The sequence below is a fragment of the Drosophila yakuba genome, chromosome 3R (assembly GCF_016746365.2).
Source record: "Drosophila yakuba strain Tai18E2 chromosome 3R, Prin_Dyak_Tai18E2_2.1, whole genome shotgun sequence".
Classification (NCBI taxonomy): Eukaryota; Metazoa; Arthropoda; class Insecta; order Diptera; family Drosophilidae; genus Drosophila; species Drosophila yakuba.
Window position 1 is genome coordinate 1,436,021 of NC_052530.2, and position 19,809 is coordinate 1,455,829.

At 36.0% G+C, this 19,809-nt stretch overlaps 2 protein-coding genes across 16 annotated transcripts in view; one reads left to right on the plus strand and one right to left on the minus strand.

The window, feature by feature from the left end:
* Positions 1 to 12,500, minus strand: part of LOC26535787 (dnaJ homolog subfamily C member 16) — a 386,807-nt gene extending 374,307 nt beyond the window's left edge. For 3 of the 8 annotated variants that reach the window (XM_039375899.2, XM_039375906.2, XM_039375900.2), the window contains exon 1: positions 12,337 to 12,499. The gene's annotated coding sequence lies outside the window, so the exon portion shown is untranslated. Of the gene's footprint in view, positions 1 to 12,336 lie in introns of all 8 variants that reach the window. The other 5 variants (XM_039375903.2, XM_039375902.2, XM_039375904.1 and 2 more) reach the window with 3 other exon arrangements.
* Positions 12,501 to 14,387: 1,887 nt separating this feature from the next.
* LOC26535504 (phenoloxidase-activating factor 2) overlaps positions 14,388 to 19,809 on the plus strand; it is a 44,946-nt gene continuing 39,524 nt past the window's right edge. For 3 of the 8 annotated variants that reach the window (XM_039375226.2, XM_039375227.1, XM_039375234.2), the window contains exon 1: positions 15,739 to 15,804. The gene's annotated coding sequence lies outside the window, so the exon portion shown is untranslated. The other 5 variants (XM_039375233.2, XM_039375225.1, XM_039375232.1 and 2 more) reach the window with 5 other exon arrangements.

Consider the following 19,809-nt stretch of genomic DNA (forward strand, 5'->3'; position numbering starts at 1 on the left):
CTATCAAATCAGTTTGGGCGTTGCAAAAAGTTTTTCTACAGATCGATAAAAATTTGCATTCTTAATAGAATAAAAAGCAAGGGCTATAAACAATAGCTAGTGGAAGTGCGAAGGAGAGTCTTTAACACTGACAGTTTTTAACGCTTTGTGGGCGTTAGAGTGGGCGTGGCAAAAAGTTTTTTGGCAAATTGATAGAAATTTACAAGACTAATACAAAAATGAAAAAATATCAAAACATTTTATTAAAAGTGTGGGCGTGGCAGTTTTGGTCGGTTTGTGGGAGTTAAATTGGGCGTGACAAAAGTTTTTTGGCAAAACGATAGAAATTTACAAGACCAATACAAAAATGAAAAAATATCAAAACATTTTGCAAAAGTGTGGGCGTGGCAGCTTTGGGCGGTTTGTGGGCGTGGCAAAAAGTTTTTTGGCAAATTGATAGAAATTTATCCAGCCCTATTTGACAAAGTTTTTTGTTTTGTTTTGGTTCTCGTCCGCTATTGCTTTTAAGAGTCGCTGTGAGTTCACATGCTTTGGGCTATGATGGTTCAGCAGAAATGTACACCGCTGTTGGTATTGAGCATATAATTGATGTTGATGTTGTTTTTGTTGTTGCTAAAGGTGCAGTTGCTGTAGATATCGGGATTAATGTACTGGTAGCTACAGAGGTTGAAGCCTTCGGGATGTAATTTTGCAGCCGTAAGCATTAATGAGCAAGACCGCGATCGTTTGCTTTCTTCAGGTGCTAGGTCATTAACCAGGTGGATTGCTTGGCACTCGTGAGCGTTAAACACAAATGTTTGCATTGTTCCGTTGGAGAGAGTGGACGCTGAGCGCGCAATTCGCGTTAACTCATTTTTGAACTATCTCTGATATTTATATTATATGTTGTTTAATTAATTCACTTATTCAAATTTGAATTTTAACGATTCTCGCCAAATGGACAAGGTGTGGCAGCCCAGTTGGTCTGGCAACGCCACTCGGTTTGTTTGATCGGTTGGCAGCTCTATCAACTGGGCCACCCTTGCGTTTTTCGCGATCGGATGGTAGCACTATTAGCTGGGCCACACCCGCATTCTTCGCGATAGGTTGGCAGCGCTATCAGCTGTTATATAGTTTACAATTGATCGAAATAAGAAGTGGTGAATCCTCGTTGTTCCACATGTGAACGTGCAGCAAACAAGGGGTGCAACTTCTGTGCAACTTTGCACAGTCTTCGACTATTTCTGACAGCAACGTCGTTACAAGTAGTTAAATTTCGCGCAGCGTTTAAAAAACACGTCCGGTTTAGGCGGGAAATGAACTGTGAAACTTTTGAACTTTTATAAAAAAAAAGCTCTTGGAAAGAATTCATTAAGCCTTTTATTCTACGAATAAAATTCCAAATGGAGACGACTTCTAAGCTTACATTGTATTGCATTGCATTTAAAAAGTTTCTTGGAAAGTTGTTCACAGGAATAATTGTCTTAAATTTTCATGTCGATAAATATTGCTGATGGCAGCGGAGTCAGTAAAAACAAGAGAGAACGCTGATACCCAATACTCAGCTATTAGAAGTGCAAAGGAGAGTCTTCAACACTGACAGTTGTTAACGGTTTGTGTGCGTTAGAGTGGGCATGGCAAAAAGATTTTTGCCAAATCGAGAGAAATGTACAAGACTAACGAAAATGTGAAAATCTATCAAATCAGTTTGGGCGTTGCAAAAGTTTTTTTACAGATCGATAAAAATTTGCATTCTTAATAGAATAAAAAGCAAGGGCTATAAACAATAGCTAGTGGAAGTGCGAAGGAGAGTCTTTAACACTGACAGTTTTTGGCGCTTTGTGGGCGTTAGAGTGGGCGTGGCAAAAAGTTTTTTGGCAAATTGATAGAAATTTACAAGACTAATACAAAAATGAAAAAATATCAATACATTTTATTAAAAGTGTGGACTGCCACTTTTGAGCGGTTTGTGGGCGTTAAATTGGGCGTGACAAAAGTTTTTTGGCAAAACGATAGAAATTTACAAGACCAATACAAAAATGAAAAAATATCAAAACATTTTGCAAAAGTGTGGGCGTGGCAGCTTTGGGCGGTTTGTGGGCGTGGCAAAAAGTTTTTTGGCAAATTGATAGAAATTTACAAGGCCAATACAAAAATAAAAAAAAATATCATAACATTTTTCAAAAGTGTGGGCAGTTTTGGGCGGTTTGTGGGCGTTAGAGTGGGCGTGGCAACATGAAACTTGCGCTGCGTCTATGTCTCTGGGGTCTGTATGCTTAATATGAAATTTCTGGCTTTTGTAGTTCCTGAGATCTAGACGTTCATACCGACGGACAGACGAGAATAAATTTTGGACAACAGCTTCAATATCAAAAGCAATCAATATCAATCAATCAGTACCTAATTCGAGCTTAGACTAGGATAAGTATGGGTGAATCGTTATATAAAGAGAGTGCTGCTTACAAATTCCTTATGACCGTTTTTACTATTCAACTTACGCCCATACGGAATAGTACCCACAGTATCCTTATCAAACTTACAAAAACAACCAAAGTTCACAAACAACACAGACGAGACATACAATGACAACCAATGGCTAACGTGCTGAAAATTTTCAGCGAGTAGCCTTGGAAAACACCAATATGTAAAAATTAAATACAAAGAAAACAATTTAACATGATATCCCAAAACATTTTTCATTAACCAATCCAGGATACCAATTTTCTTATTCATACCAGCAATTGTCAGTAAAAGCATAACCATACCATCAAAGATTTTGTTCCCAACACCAACGGAATTTTTATTGCACCTTATCTCTGAAAACTACAACCTCTTGTTAGGAAGGAAAATTTTAGAAAAGGGAAAAGAAACATATGCTACCGCGATCAAGTGGTGACTCTTTACAATAACATATACGAACTTATAAAAGGCAATGCACCACAAGAACAGAGTTACTTTCGAAATGTAAGCATCGCACCTGACACCATGTTTAGACAACCAAGCACAATCTACCGAATTATTTCAAAATACACAGTTACAAGAAAAAATATGCATCAAGCAAATAGAAATTCAGAATTGTAATAGACTACCGAAAATAAAACAAAATCACAGTGGGAGACAGACACCCGATTCCAAACATGGTCGAAATTTTAGGAAAACTCGGCGGATGGAACTACTTCACGACTAGCAAGGAGATTTCACCAGATCGAAATGGACCAAGATCCAATTTGAAAGACCGACTTTTCCACCAAGCACAATCATTGTGAATACTTGCGTATGCCATTCAGATTAAAAAATGCAACATCCTCCTTTTAACGGTTCATGAATGATATTTTGAGACCACTCTTAAATAAGCAATGTCTCGAGTACTTGGAGGACACAACTGTATTTTCGACATCCCTGGAAGACGACCTACAATCGCTCGGACTAGTTTTTGAAAAACTGACAAAAACCAACCTTAATTTACACCTTGACAAGTGTCTGTTGTTAAAGCAGGAAACTTCATTTTTGGGACACGTCGTAACACCAGACGGCATAAAACCAAACCCTGATAAAATTAAAGCTCTTCAAATATATGCAATTCCCACTAAACCGAAAGAAATAAAAGCTTTCCTTGGACTGACAGGATACTACCGTAAGCTTTGCAGACATAGCCAAACCCATGAAAAATGTTTAAAAAAGAACACAAAAATTGATAACCCAGAATATGACTAGGAATACAAAAAATTAAAATATCTAATATCATATCACCCAATTCTTAAAATATCCGACTTTACAAATAAATTTACACAAATGCAAGTGATGTCGCATTGGGTTCAGTACTCTCATAAGAGGGACACCCGCTTAGTTACATTAGCTGAATGCTATTTGATACACAATTTCTGCGGTAAGATAAGTTCGTTGTATATTGAGAGTGACGCAGATTTCGAAATCAATCAGGCTGCACACAAACTAACGCTAAGCACCAAATAGACACAAATTATACGCAGCACGATTTTGTTGATGAACATAACCAATTATGCAGAATTTAAAAACTTGATATTGATATATTTAAAATTAGCCACATTAAAAGAAATAAAAGCAAAAGACTAGGTATACTAGATTCGTTGAAAAGTATGAACCAGGCAGAAGAAAGCGTTTCCGACCATATAAAGTATATATATTCTTGATCAGCATCAATAGTCGAGTCGATTTGGCCATGTCCGTCCGACTGCTAGTCTGTCCGTATAAACGTCTAAATCTCAGGAACTACAAAAGCCAGAAAGTTGAGATTAAGCATACAGACTCCAGAGACATAGACGCAGCGCAAGTTTATCGATTCATGGTGCCACTCTAACGACCACAAACCGCCCAAAGCTACCACGACCACACTTATGAAACATTTTTCGATGTTTTCATTTTGTATTATTCTTGTAAATTTTTTGGCACACTTGAAAATGATTCAGTAGAAATATAAAAGAAACTTAACACAAACGCCCTTAACACAGTAAAATTACATGAACTCAACGACGCTATACGATTGATAAATGACGGAATGCAAATGATACAGAATTATGAAAATGACAACAGCATTATTAACACTCTTTTATCCGACCTCATGCGGATTTCAGAATACATTGATTTGGATATGGCAATGCAGCAATCCAGAATCGGACTGTTTAACTAAGATAAACTTTCGAGCATGAGCAGCCAAAATATTTTAAGCATTAAAACTACCACTTGTATTAATTACAGTTATAACCAATTATTTATCATATCTCACATACCCATTAACTTTTCAAAAATAATACCTTACCCAGCCTACAAATGGCTAGATTACACAGACACACAATCATATTTTGAAAAAGGAAATAAAGTTTACAATAAAAATAAAAATAAAGAAATAAAATATGTATGTGTCACCAATAAACAAAACAAAATTGTTGGCCCCTTTATAATATAAAAATTGAAGGAAATAAAATGATAAGAATAATTAAAATAGAAATCAATCGAAATATGAATTTTAAGTAAAAATCTTTTAAACCAAAAATAGATTTGACACCACCATACATACATACCACTTACTATAATAAAAATTAAAATCGTAATACACAACGTCATTATCGAATGATTTAAAAAAACAACATTACACTTTACTTACTTGTGACCATTCTTATCATTATACTTATCTTTAAGATGCGTATTATTTAACTTATTCATGAAGCTATATTCTAGTGTTGTTGATAATATATCAAAATATCAATATATCGATATTTTTTCTGAAAATGATATATTAATATCGTGATATTTTTGTTGCCCAAATATCGATATTGCGATTATTTTTGATATTTTCCCTTCGTTCACTTTGATTTCCAAAGCGATACCGAATAAAAGTGAACGTGTTAAAATGAACATAAAATCCAATTACACTGATATAAAAACGGTATTGCAAAGTGAAAACTCTGCGACCGAATTGTTAAAACAATTGGAAACATTTAAAACTTCGCACCTAAGAAAAAAACAAAATGTGTAATCCGTGACGCAAGAAGCCGAATGACAGACACACATATAACACAATGAGTCTTCGTAAAATAATTTAATTACTAATTACGAGCCCCAACCACTATTAATTCGAACAGCATGTGATTTTTGCAGTGTGCAATGTTCAACACACGATAGTTTCGATACTATTACAGATAGCGTATGTCAATGTATTTTTTCTTAAAGAGAATTTTGTTCTCTTTACGATGATAAAAAAATATTTCTTGTATTTACAACAACAACAAAAATATGAGTACTTTATTCAAAACGTAGACTTAAGAGATAAGAAAAAATTGACCACTATTAATTCGAACGCTGCTTAATATAACAAATTAATATAAATTAAAATTGTGTAACGTCACCTTTGGCCTGTATTACACATTTAATACGTTTTGGCATTGATTTCAACAAATTTTGGCAATGTTCTCGAGAAATCGAGTCCCACATCTCTTGCAATTTTATTTTAAGGTCAGAAATTGAATTTTTTTGCATTCTGCATTGTGTTATTATTATTGACATACGTTATCTGTAATAGTATTGAAACTATCGTGTGTTGAACATTGCACACTGCAAAAATCACATGCTGTTCGAATTAATAGTGGTTGGGGCTCGTAGTACTGGTAGCATTAATATATGAAATTTATATAAACACAACGTATTATTATCTGTATTAGAAATAGAATATCCATGAACTCAAATAAAAAAATTAAGTTAATAAGAAACTTTTATATTTTTATTGTGGGGGAAAAAATTGTTTTTGAAAAATAAAATATCAAATATATCGATAGTTTTTAGTGATATTTTAAATATTATTATCATTTCGTTTTGATAAAAAACATTATCATCGATACGAAATTTTTTTAATATCACGACATCCGAACTATATGCAACATTAAAATAAGGCAAGAATCCAATTTATAACACACCACAACAAATCGTAATGGTAGATGGTTCATTACTCCTACTATACCCATCAAGGCATGATTTAAACAATTTCTATTAATTCGACGCGTAAATAGACCCCATTATTAGTAATCACCTCAAAAATAAAAGTAAATTATTAAAATGTATTATATATCAAAAAACTATTAATATATTATACGATTATAATTGGCAGCGTGTCCAAGCTCTCTTGTTTTCCACGTTTAGCTAACCATCCGGGAATTTATGTATTGGGATCCTTTTCGCATCAAAGTTTAAAATAATAATTCTATTAAAGGAAAAGACTAGAAAGATAAAACAGATTAAGATTGTTTAATAAATAAAATAAAATAAATTAAGTAATCATATTTTTATACCAGTTACTCGTAGAGTAAAATTGTATACTAGATTCGTTGAAAAGTGAGTAACATAAAAAAAAGGGAGCGTTGACGTCCATTTAAAGTATATATATTATTAATCACTAACCAATCACTATTATCAGTCGTCTAAAATAAAACCCTGGACATCCTAACGCGTTCGAAACAGAAAATCGGCTTTGTTCGCTCTAAATCTGTCTTTGTTTTCCGTCTTAGCCTAAAAATTTCTGAGCTCAACATTTAATGTTTCTGAAACCAAATCGACTTATTAAATGTACGTATTTATACGAAGTCTCAATTATGACACTACATAACTTATATTTTTATACCCGTTACTCGTAGAGTAAAGGGGTATTCTAGATTCGTTGAAAAGTATGTAACAGGCAGAAGGAAGCGTTTCCGACCTTATAAAGTATATATATTATTGATCAGGATCAATAGCCGAGTGGATTTGGCCATGTCAGTCTGTCCGTCCGTCTGTCTCTCTGTCTGTTTGTCTGTCTGTCCGTCCATATGAACGCTGAGATCTCAGGAAGAACAAATAGTTTATTTCTCTAAATAAAAATGGGAGTAGATCTGATATAAATAATTAAAGAGGTAAAACTTAACCCAGTAACTCGCATTCACGCACCTCGATTCTCACTTATTATTGCATATAAATAAATTTCATTTAAATACAAAAATATTATCAAACCAGCAACAGGCCAAGGAAGCTAAACGTTTTTGATCCCATTCCCATAAATAAATGGCTTATTGATGCTTCAGCATGACCTGCGTGTCCAAACCTAATAAATGGAAGGAATTTTGAGTACTGGGAAAACCTCATATTTGGTGCTGGAAGAAGGTAAAAAGTATTCGGATCCGATGGAGAAAGAAAATAGTGTTAAAAATCTAGGGAAACCAAGACTTAATAAATGTAAGACCAACAGTATAGCATGGAGGAAGTTTCGTGCTAGTGTGGGCTTGGAAATCCGTTTGAGTTCGAAACTTGTTGTTTTTATACCCGTTACTCGTAGAGTAAAAGGGTATACTAGATTCGTTGAAAAGTATGTAACAGGCAGAAGGAAGCGTTTCCGACCATATAAAGTATATATATTCTTGATCAGGATCAATAGCCGAGTCTATCTGGCCATGTCCGTCTGTCTGTCCCTTTGAACGTCGAGATCTCAGAGACTACAAAAGCTATAAAGTTGAGATTAAGCAAACAGACTCCCAAGACATAGAGGCAGCGAAAGTTTGTCGATTCATGTTGCCACGCCCACTCTAACGCCCACAAACCACCCAAAGCTGACACGCCCCAAACTTTTAAAAAATCTTTTGATATTTTTTTATTTGTCTTGTAAATTTCTATCGATTTGCCAAAAAACTTTTTGCCACGCCCACAAACCGCCAAAAACTGTCAGTGTTGAAGACTCTCCTTTGCACTTCCACTAGGTGAGTAACGGGTATCAGATAGTCGGGGAACTCGACTATAGCGTTTTCCCTTGTTTTTACTTTGAAGCATTAGGGCCCTTGTTTCCGCCAAGCGTTTGTAGGAATTGTCAGACATGGAAACACATTGAGCATAACGAGGTTCCAAAGAAGCTATTAGCTCGATCAGCTGAAGACATGTTAGCTCCAGCAACAATCCCGCCAGCAAAAGTACAAGTTTCCGCAAACCCTTTGAAGCCAGGAACAATTATCCTCCCTCAAACCACAACAGAAAATATTGTTTACCAGTCAAGATACTCACTGGAATGTCATTCGAAAAACTCTGTTTCCATACGGGTTGCTAATTCAGATGCATACAGAGCAATAAAGATGCTATTCCATTCCTGGCAAGTAGAATAAGAACGATCCTACCGCGTTGTTATCCGTGGTGTCCATCATTCCATTCCGGATGAAGGCATAAGGGAAAGACTTACCTTCACAGGCCTCACGGTTCTATTTATCAATAGGCCTAGAAGCTGCATAGGCAAAACTAAGTTCGTCTACCTAGTCTTTGTTGTATTGAAACCGCCAGATAATAACAAAGAAGTCCATGATAATAAAACAGTTTGTCGGCAACGGGTTTAAGTTGAACTTCTTTACAAAAATAATATAATACAATGCCACCGGTGCCAAGCATTTGGGCACTCCAAAAATCATCAGGTCGGTGGCTTCGATATTATAGGCTAACGCCATCCGTATTTCCAACAATGTTCAAGATAGTCGTTCCAAGTACCAACTACTTTCTTTATAATTATAATCAATAAAAAATATAATGATCATAAAAAAGAATATTCATCTCCCTATTTTTGTAAAGGCTTTAGCTTAGTTTTAGGGGGAAACTATCTTTAAAGGCAAACAAAAATCGAATTATTTGAAGTCGACTTGCAGGGAAATTAAGACAGTCTTTTTCTTTAAATCCATATAATAATTATTTAGATTGATGCCTGGGTAATAAAAAAAATGGTTTTTTAAAAGTAAAAATTGTAATATATAATTTTTTTTATGATCAAACCAAATGTTTGCGGAAATCGAAAATTAACCCGAAAAATAATTCGAGATTTTCACTACAACTTGTTACCCCGCCCACAAACCACCAAAAAAGCTGAGAAACGGGTATCAGCTAGTCGGGGAACTCAAACTATTTAATTTTACTTCATTTGAATTTAATTATACGTTTCTTATTTTTTTGTATCCAATATTTTAGTTTAAAAGTATTATTCCTATTTGATGTTCGCCGCTCTAGCCCTGAATAAATAAACAAAATATACCAAAATATACTGATATAGAAATTTATACAGATTTCCTGTAGTTTAATAAAATAAAAAAATGTATTGTTTATTAAACAGACCTTTTTACTTGCTGAGTTATAATACATTAAGAAGCATTCAATAGAAGTTTTCCAAAAATTAATAATTTAGCGCCCGGCAAAATGGAATATGGGTATTGCAGGCCAATTCAACATGAAATGGTTTTTATACCCGTAAAAGGGTATACTAAATTCTGTGTTCTGTACGGTTGTGTTTATTGAAATATCAGTGCTTATGACCTGAGGGTTTAAGATAGAAAATCCTATGATTTACACTTTTACTGGACAACATTTCTTTATAACATCAATAATGTCAGCGACATCATGTCGCCCCACAAGTTTTCGATAGGGAGATTGTGCTGTGCATGGCATTACGTCTATTTTATTTTGGGTGAACCAATTCTTAACCGCTTTGCTCGTGTGTTTAGGATCATTATGTTTAAGGACATATTCAATTTAGTATAAGACAGAAAAACAGATATACATATACGTTTTGGTCCATAACACCATTAATGATATGTTTGGGACTCATACTATTGTATGAAAAACAAGAGAGAACGCTATAGTCGAGTTCCTCGACTATCTGATACCCGTTACTCAGCTAGTGAAAGTGCGAAGGAGTCTTTAACACTGACAGTTTTTGGCGCTTTGTGGGCGTTAGAGTGGGCGTGGCAAAAAGTTTTTTGGCAAATTGATAGAAATTTACAAGACTAATACAAAAATGGTAATATGGTCGAGACGGTCATACGGACAGGCGGACATGACCAGATCGACTCGGCTAGTGTTTTTTATCAAGAATATATATTCTTTTCATATTTTTAGTAGTAATTTGTCAATAGACAAAAGAGCTTAGCAAAGAAAAAGGTATTTAAATTTATATACAGCTGCGAAAAAAAAAATAGCACCACTTGCTCAGTAAAACTTTGAATAAGTCTCCTACCTACAATTTTGGGTTTAAAAGGATCTGAAATACCTTTTTAGAAAGGTTAAACAATTCACTTTTTAGGAAATAAAAAAAAATCACAATTGTTCTATGAATTCTTAACTTATTAAGGCGAAAAAAATAATAGCACCACTTCATAAAAAATGCTTTAAACATAAAATATAAACTTAACAGTAACAAATTCATTAATAACAAGTGATTGTATATTAAAACTACTCCGATCTTATTAATTTAGTATTTGGTAGTGTATCCTTTATTAGCAATAACAGCTGCGCAACGCTTTGGCATGGAGTCAACCAGGTCCTGGCACTGTTTTGGGGTTATATTGCTCCAGGACTCCTTAATCACGGTCCATAGGCTTTCGTTATTAGTTGGCTTAAAAGCTGCAACTGCCTTTTTAATATTCGACCAAAGGTTTTCGATGGGATTGAGGTCTGGCGACTGCGCAGGCCACTCCAGAACATGAACTGATCTATTTTGGAACCATTCCTTGGCTTTCCTGCTGGTTGGAAGACCTATTTTAGCGGCATATCATATTTAGCAAAGGGTAGCATAACCGTTTCCAAAATATCCACATACACATGCTGATCCATTATGGTTTTATCCAATGTATTGGTCCAACTCCATAGTAAGAAAAACATGCCCATACCATTACACTGGATCCGCCGTGTTTAATTGCTTCTACTGTGTCGTTTGGCTTATATTCGGTGTTCCTAGGGCGCCTTACATTCGATCAAGATCCATTGCCACCAAAAAAAACCACCTTGCTCTCAACTGACAATAATAAGTTCGTCCATCTTTCGCATGGCCAATTTAAATGTTCCTTGACGAACTTAATGCGCTTGGGTATGTGTCTCCCATTTAAAAAAAGGACCTTTCCTTGGACTACAGCCTTTTAAACTATGTTCCCTTAGACATGTGTGAACTGTTTGCACTGTCGCGGATATGTTGAGATCCTTTTTCAGTTCGGTAGGATCTTTAAATGGATCCTTCTTGTTCTCGGGCACTAGCCTTTTGAAGAGATGGGTGCCCAATGATTGTTTTTTCCCACGTTTTTCGGGATTCTCGTTGTAGGTGATTACATTTCCTAAAATTTTGTTTGAGCATTGAAGGATTTGGCCAATATTTCTAAAAGATTTTCCTTCAGGAATGAGTTTTTTGATCAAGTCACGTTTTTCTTCAGTGCAATGCTTTCCACGTCCCATTTTAATGATTTTTTAAAGGAAATTTTTTAAAAATCATTTTCGAAATAATAGATTAAGTGTCAAGTTTAATAACCACATGCTTTTTACCAAAGCAATCCTTCGATAATTATTGATTATTTGAAAAAATCGATAGTGGTGCTATTTTTTTTTTCGCCTCATTTTAGACCTTGCCGCCCAAAAAAAGATTATAAAAAATTAAGGTATAAACAATTCAAATATTTTTTTTTCATTTTTGGATGGGAAAAATATCTAGCATTATGCGAAAAATCAGTATTGGTTCCATCGGTACCTCAACCTTAATTTATTTGATCAATAACAAAAAAGGTATATAATAACAAAAGGTATGGTGGTGCTATTATTTTTTTCGCAACTGTATGTTACAAGTTAATTTTAGTAATATGAAATAGTCTCTCTTTACCAACAAATTAGTTTGTCACTGCATAGCATTTCGTTAGAATAAGTAATAAATTAAAAGTCATTTGCGTGGTTCTGTAGTTTTCGACTTTTTTTTAAAAATAGAATTGGTAAACGAAAATTTATTTTAAAGTAATTATTTTGAGAGTAATTGTAAAATATATACTTTCCAATTTTAAATGTGTTTATAAATCTACTTACGTTCTTCCACACAAACGATGAACCAAATTTTACTCCGCAATTATTAGATCTTTTTTATTGTCGAACATAATATGCTAAACTAACTACAAATTATCTTGTGTGTGTTCTAAATATGTCAAGAAACACAATTAACTTTAGATAAAACCCTACCTTTTACAAGCAATACCTACCTGGTAATACCAGAGTCGATTTGAATAAATTCTTAACTTCATAATCAAATAAATATACTAGAAATATTCAGTAATACTTTATTTAGACTGTGCTGATTAATCGCATCTGAATCAAGGAGCAAAGTCCGCAACAACATCATTTGTTAATCCAAAAACTCTGATGTAATATAGTTTTCTTGTTCTGAAACAGAATATTGCTTTCGCAACTGATGTCAAATAACTTTTATTTCATATACAAAAAATGGTAAAATTAAAAAAGGCGCTAAGCTTTACATAACTTGAGTTAGTGCTTTATTGCACAGTGCGTTCCTAGTAACAAATTTTTAGGAAATACCGTAATCGTAAAATCATAATATTAATAAATATTTACGTACATACATATTACATATTACATTACACATTACATATACAAAAAATAAAAATTCAGTGTACCTTCGAGAATGCTTACACTGGAGTTGCGTTGCGTTTAGCGATTGCTTCCATTAATTAAGAACAAGAGAGAACGCTAAAGTCGAGTTCCTCGACTATCCGATACCCGTTACTCAGCTAGAAAAAGTGCGAAGGAGTGTCTTCAACACTGACAGTTTTTGGCGGCTTGTGGGCTTTAGAGTGGGCGTTGCAAAAATTTTTTTGGCAAATCGGTAGAAATTTACAAGACCACAACAAACAAAAAAATACCAAATTATTTTTCAAAAGTGTGGGCGTGCCCGTTTTGGGCGGTTTGTGGGCGTTAGAGTGGGCGTGGCAACATAAATCGACAAACTTGCTCTGCTTCAATGTCTCTGGAGTCTTTATGCCTAATCTCAACTTCCTAGCTTTTGTTCCTGAGATATCGACGTTCATACGGACATACAGACGGACGGACGGATGGACGGACGGACTTGGCCAGATCGACTCGGCTATTGATCCTGATCAAGAATATATACACTTTATATGGTCGGAAACGCTTCCTTCTGCCTGTTACATACTTTTCAACGAATCTAGTATATCCTTTTACTCTACGAGTAACGGGTATAATAAGGCGCGATTATTATGCCTTTGAGGTGCTGTGATCAATATTTTCAAACGGATTGTGCTTAAGGAATGCACTATGGGGCCAACAACCACCATTTGTGGCCAAACCACATTTTTTAAAACTCGTTAAACAAATTTTTTTTATTAGGAATGTATTCAAAAAACATCAATCTATCATGATACGGATTTGAAATTTTAACAGAGGGCGCCACTGTTTAGTTGCAGCTGTTTAGTCAGCTGTTTCGTTTGCGCTACCACAGCGATAACCGATTTTTTGTAAATCGCTGAAAAATCTTGCAAGTTTAAAGTGACAAAAAGTGTATAAACAATTATTAAAAGTGTAACTTATAACATGCAGTCCATTTCTCTAAAACCTATTATATGTTGAAGAGTTATCAGTTCATGGTATATGCTATTGGTATAAAAGCACACTTTCTCCAAAATTTAACTTTAAAGGGTCTAACCGCAAAGTGAAAAAAGCGAATTGTTCGAGAAATGGAAAACAGAGACGACGAGTAATGTAAAAAGGATCCTATTTTTCAATATTTTAAAGCTTTAATTCGAGGATGACGATAAACAATTGGTGTGAAACATAAATATATTTATTACAAAAAAATTCTAGTTCCTTAAATTTCAGGTTTTTTGAGAAACATTAGTTTTACCAACATATGTATGCAATTTTTTTTCATTTAATTAATTAATTAAATTTATTTGTTTGAAGTCTACGGTGTCCAGTGTCAAATGCTAAAAAAAAAAGTGAAAATACTACGCAACTAAAGTGTAAACAACACATCAAGCCCAAATTTTGAATCGGGACAAAGGCTGGGGCAGTGTATACAGACTCTTATAGACTGCACCGACTGACGATACACTTACATCAACGATAATAAAGTCGTTATCACCAGCAAAGCATTCTGCATACTCATACGAGGGTCGTTTGATAAGTCCGTGACTTTTTGAATAAAATATATTTTTTTCGTCAAAGAAGCGTTTTATTTCTCAACATAAACTCCTTTTAGCTCTATACATTTAGTCCAGCGTTTTTCCAATTTTTTTATTCCTTCCAAATAATAGGTTTTCTCAAGGCCCTCAAAATAGTCGTTTGTTTCTGTGATGACCTCTTCATTTGACCCGAATCTCTTACCGCCGAGCCATTTCTTCATGTTTGGAAACAAAAAATAGTCACAGGGGGCTAAATCTGGAGAATATGCTGGATGGGGTAGCAGTTCGTAGCCCAATTTATGAAATTTTGCCATGCTGACTACACACGTGTGCACCCGTGCATTGTCCTGATGGAACAGCACTTTTTTTTCGCCAAATGCGGTCGTTTCTGCTTCAAATCAATATCGAATCTGTCCAAAAGCTCTGAATAATATTCGCCGGTGATCGTTTTACCCTTTTCAAGGTAATCGATGTGAATGATACCTTGTGCATCCCAAAAAACTGTGGCCATGACCTTGTTGGCCGACAGACCCACCTTGACCTTCTTTGGTGCACGTTCACCCGGAGAAACCCACTGTCTTGATTGTTCTTTGGTCTCTGGTGTGGTGTGGTGGATCCATGTTTCGTCTACGGTAACGAAACGGCGCAAAAATTCGTTTGGATTGCGGTTGAACATCGCCAAACACTCCTTTGAAATGGTCACACGGTTGCGCTTATGGTCGTGTGTGAGCAATCGCGGCACCCATCGCGCGGAAAGCTTTTTCATGTCCAAATATTCATGTAAAATGTGATGTACCCGTTCAGTTGCCTACAGCCTCAGCTACCTCACGCACTTTCATTCTCCGATCATCCAATATCATTCCATGGATTTTGTCGACGATTTCTGGCATGACGACCTCTTTTGGGCGACCTGAACGTTCGGCATCACTTGTACTGGTACGACCACAACGGAACTCAGTAAACCATTTCTTAACCATTGAAATTGATGGTGCAGAGTCCCCATAATATTTATCAAGTCTTTCCTTGGTTTCGGTGATGGATTTTTTACGCAAAAAATAATGCTTAATTAGCACACGAAATTCACTTTTTTCCATTTTCGTTAAAATTCACGAGATCGTCTGCTTTCAATGCCTATAAAACGCAAACCAAAAAACGCAGCTTTCTCAAAATTTTACAGTCAGCTGTTAATCGATAACTGCTGACAGGAGCAGTGTTGTATTTAGAGCAGGTGCGCGGCAAATACAAAAAGTCACGGACTTATCAAACGACCCTCGTAATTGTGCGCAGTAAGAAATTACCTGATGAACAAGTAATAATCAGGCATGCTTTGGTAATCGAATTTGTGAGTAAGAAATTACCTTATGAACAAGTACTAATCAGGAATGCTCCAGTAACCATTTCGATTCGCAATCGAAAATTGCTGCTTTAGTTCTCGAAATCGTAAGAATTTTTCGGTTTGTAAAACGGGCACTATTATCTTCCCGAAATGAAAAGTATGCCTTTTTTATATTAAATCAGATCTTATTTACTAAGGCAAAAAAATAGTTTACTCATCAACAGACGTTGATGATTTAATTACTTAAATGGTCAAAGTGCAGTAAAAAAGTAATTGCGAACATCGGAATAAAAACAGTGAAAAAGGTGGCAGCCCTAGATATTCTAAAGCCCTCCAATTTCTGCCTTTTCTTGGCTTCAAAGTAGAGGGCTGCATAACACCATTCAAACCGGCAAATGAGACATTCGTGTTGAAACTAACGAAGTGAATTCGGCGCGTTTGCAAATGAACGAAGTGAAGTCGGCAACGCCGACTGTATATGTAAGATTAGATTGAAAAAGCCAAATTTAATATCGTTGTCAGATCTAACGGCCACCTAAATATATTTATTGCCAAATTTGGAGATACAATTAAGCTTTTCGGCACCTCAGCTGTGCAAAAATGTTTGGTTATTTATGCAGAGAAGCTGCGAGAGCATTTAAACTCGCCTCTCTCGCGCTCTTTTTTTTGTACTCACGAGCTTGAAACGTTGCCTTAGCGTTGCTGACTAGAGGTCTGCATGAATACAGTCAAAGCACCATTTCGTACTCTCACTCAAAGTTCTGACTGACTGAGACATTGGGTAAAACGGATTTGGCAAATGTGGTAAAGGCATGAGTAATAAATTTACTATACTCGAACGTCAATGAGTACTCACGACTGAATGAGTACTCGCGACCGAGTACTTGAAATAACCAAGACGGTTAACTGTGCGCCGAATTGGCGACTTTAAATTTATTGCGTGTTTGTTTTTTCGTTTTTGTTGTGCTTTTTAGTACAAGACAAAGAAAATAGAAAAATTGAAAGACATGGATTATTATAACACATTTATCGCCGCTTTATATTAAAAGTCGCTGTTAATGTTAATTTAAATAAATGATGAAATGTGAAGCAATTCGCAGAATTTTCCAAATTCTCTAGAATTTGTCTTGTGTCCTTTCGATGCCTGAGCTAAAAGTTGTTGCTGTCTTGCGTAGCTTAGGTGCGACATGCCTGTAAGAAGTCTGGCGCCGTGCTTCGAGTAGTTTCGGGCATGAATTCCAGTGAACTTCGACGCATTCAATTACTGAATGTAGAAACTTGATTTTGTTTATAGTATCAGAATTGTTAGTAATAATATATCGTTCTTCTGAAATTAAATTTCTAGCATCTGAATATGCTTTTTAATTAATGTGTTTTTATTGTGTATATACATATATTATGTTGTATGGTACATATGTACTCAATTTACTAAAGCTTACGCTTTCGTCCGAGCTCTCCATATTCATCATTAAATTTGCTGCTCTGCTGCCTATGCATGCCATGAACGACGAGAAGGCCAAAATTTTACCCGAGTACTCCGCCTTGGTTGGAATTTCACTCATTTCACATACATCGAAAACAACGCTAGCCAATGCGTAATTCACTCCGTTGAAACCGTTTCGGCACGCCGAGTTGCAATTAAGGCTTGTGAGTACTCAAATGTCCGGTCATATTGGCGTCGTTTATGATCAGGGTGCCGTGGTCAACTATGGTAATTGGATCCATGTGACCCGGAAGCGTGCAGCAGTGCGCAATAGCTCCGGAAATTATTTGCTAAGAGTAGGTGGCGTTTTGGAGCTCCCTGCAGAAGATCGCAACGACTGTCGTCCTGCATTGGCCGATGTTGATGTTTCGTTTCGAGCATTCAGCTACCAGGTTTCCTTTTTCGAAGTCTAGGATCTTTTTATGGCGCTGAACTGGGAAGACAGTTATCTTTTTACACCTAAGGTTAGGACTAGAGAAGAAATGTAAAATTTCAGAATTTTGGAAAACATTAATGCTAGATACTTCTAATAATACTATTACGCCAATGTCAGTAGTCTTTCAATTCGCCAATATCGGAGTCGTCCAGTATTGCTGTACTTGCAACGTTAAGTTTAGCTAGGGTTAGGCCCATTAAAATATTCTCAAGATCTGTAATTATAATCCTTTTTTTAGTTAAGATAACTATTGGGATGTTGTCCGCGTTCGTGTAGTCATGGATTGTTCTTGTCGCGTTCGTTCCAGCGGTCGTAAGTACGAGGACTAAAAGATAATTTCGTAGCCTAAAAAGAATATGGAAAAAGGTCAATAATTTCGCTGGAGTGTTTAGCGTAGATTGTTCTTATGGACCACCCTCCCCTTAATAAGAACGGTGCTCCCAAGGTCTGCTTTGATGGTTTGTTCAGAGCAAAGCGGCGAAAGTTTGTTCCCCAAGCGCTTTTTTGACTTTAGGAAAACTTTATCGCCTACTTGGGAATTTTTATCTGTCCTCTCTTATTTCCAAGCTCTTATGCTGTGCTTGTTGAATTATCTCGCTGATTTTTTTTTCTCGAATTTCACTGGTGCTGAGTGTATTATTTCTATTGGTTTTTTGTCCGTTACCGAATGTATGGTTCTATTATACCAGGCAGTTGCTAATAGAATTAGCTCTGTCATGTCGTTTATCCCATTTTTTCTATTTTCAGGCACCGGGTTATTTCCGCAAGTGTACCGTGAACTGTACCGTGACTCCCGCATTCACCACATCTTTAATTGTGTTTATAAGGTTTTCCCGGTCGGAAAATCTTGTTACGTGCCTAATTTTGTTTTTAAAGAGACTGACTTTACGTGTCTTTACACACCCTTTTGCTTTGGCATGACTCGTAGGAGTCTTTATATAATTTTTTTTTTGACATATACTGGCTTCTTTTCCCGTTTTCGCCTTTAAGGATTCCCATTAGGGGTCCTGCGATTGACGCGAAGTTTTTGATAAAATACCTGTAGTAAATTGCTAAGCCCAGAAAAGATCTGAGATCAAAAAAAGTTTTTGGCACGGGGAACTTCTTTATGACTTTCACCTTTTCAGGTGAGGTTTGGTTTATGGTTGCCAACCTATTTATGTTGTATGGTAGGGCTTCATCTGTGTCGGCGAAGGCACTACAATTTTTTACTATCATATTATCAAAAGCGGCTTTTATTGCCGGTGGGACGTCTTTGTCGTCTATTTGGATGAAGTTAACGTTTTCGGTTTTGGAGAATTGAATTTCTACCCCGTTACTAGTTTTTAGTATATTTTTGGTAAGGTCGAGTTTTGCATTCACTTGTTTAAGTAAGTCAAGCCGGATGATTCCATCAAAGTCTTTAAGAACTTTAAGTATAAAAAAATGTGACCGTACATTAAACAGAGAAATAGGCACTTTTGTTCTCTTCTTGTATGGTCATGAATTGACCTCACGCTAAATGGTTTTTCTACTGCCGCAATGCCTTTAAGCCCTGTGCATGGTGCTATGTAATTTTTTGAATGCCAGTATCAATAAGTAATTTGATTTCCCTCCCTGCTAACGTACGAATGATATACGAGAGCAGGATTTTACCCTAAAAAATTGCAGACGTAGTTTGTGTCGAGGTCGTCTTCTATTTGTTCAACCCTCTCATGTGCCACCTGATTATAATCTTCCTCTCCTGACCCCTGTTCTGGCATATAGTTAATTCTTTGTTGAGTCCATGTAGATTGGCCCCTTTGCCAAGTAGCAGGCTGTCTGGACCGAGATGAGTTATCGACCTCCATTGGTTCGGCTGGGGGCAGCTGGCTGGCTGCTGGTGTTTCCCAAATACGGACGAGACTGCTGTCTAAACGAGCTTGTTTGATGATTTCCTCCCCTTTTGGTTTTTATGAAATAGGGATTTTTCCTAATTGCCCCTAGATTCTGAGCCTGTTCAATATAGTTATATGAATTTTGCTGTTTCCGCTGATTGATTCCGCTGATTGTGCGGTTTATAATTTTTTTCCTCATTATGCTGGGAAAAGTTTGCCGCGAAAACACTTCTATC